Here is a 518-nt window from a genome sequence, read left to right on the forward strand (position 1 = left end):
CGAGTTTTAGCGTTTAACACTGTCGTGACCTACTAGGGCGTGTGAAAAACACTACCGCTTCCACTCCTCAAGCGTGAACACATCAGAAACTGAGCACATTTAAATACGGCCCCAAAATGGTCTCCAAAAGGCGGTCCCCAAATAGCTTCAACACAACCTCCTTATATTTTATATTTAAGTGTCATTTTCAGGCAAAGGCCTTGCTTACAGCCCTCTTTCGCTCGTGGGCTTTGTTCTGTCAGCGGGTGCGGATCCTCGGCTGGGTAACCCAGAGGCCCCCGCCCCGAGGGGACCCGCAGGGCTTACGGCCCGGGCCTGGCTCCCCGGCCCCTCGCCGGCCGGGCCCACACCACAAAGCCCTTTATTGATGCAGCGGCGTGATGTTGGGCGCCCCTGCTCTGGGCGCCGCCCGCAGCTCCGGGCGCGAGCAGAAGGAGGCGTGTGCCCGCAGCGCGGGCCCGCAGCCCGTACGCGGCCATGTGTGCCTAGGTGGGCGGGCGCTCTGCCCTCGGTGCGCG

Source organism: Pteropus alecto, unplaced genomic scaffold (assembly GCF_000325575.1).
Source record: "Pteropus alecto unplaced genomic scaffold, ASM32557v1 scaffold161, whole genome shotgun sequence".
NCBI classification, from domain to species: Eukaryota; Metazoa; Chordata; class Mammalia; order Chiroptera; family Pteropodidae; genus Pteropus; species Pteropus alecto.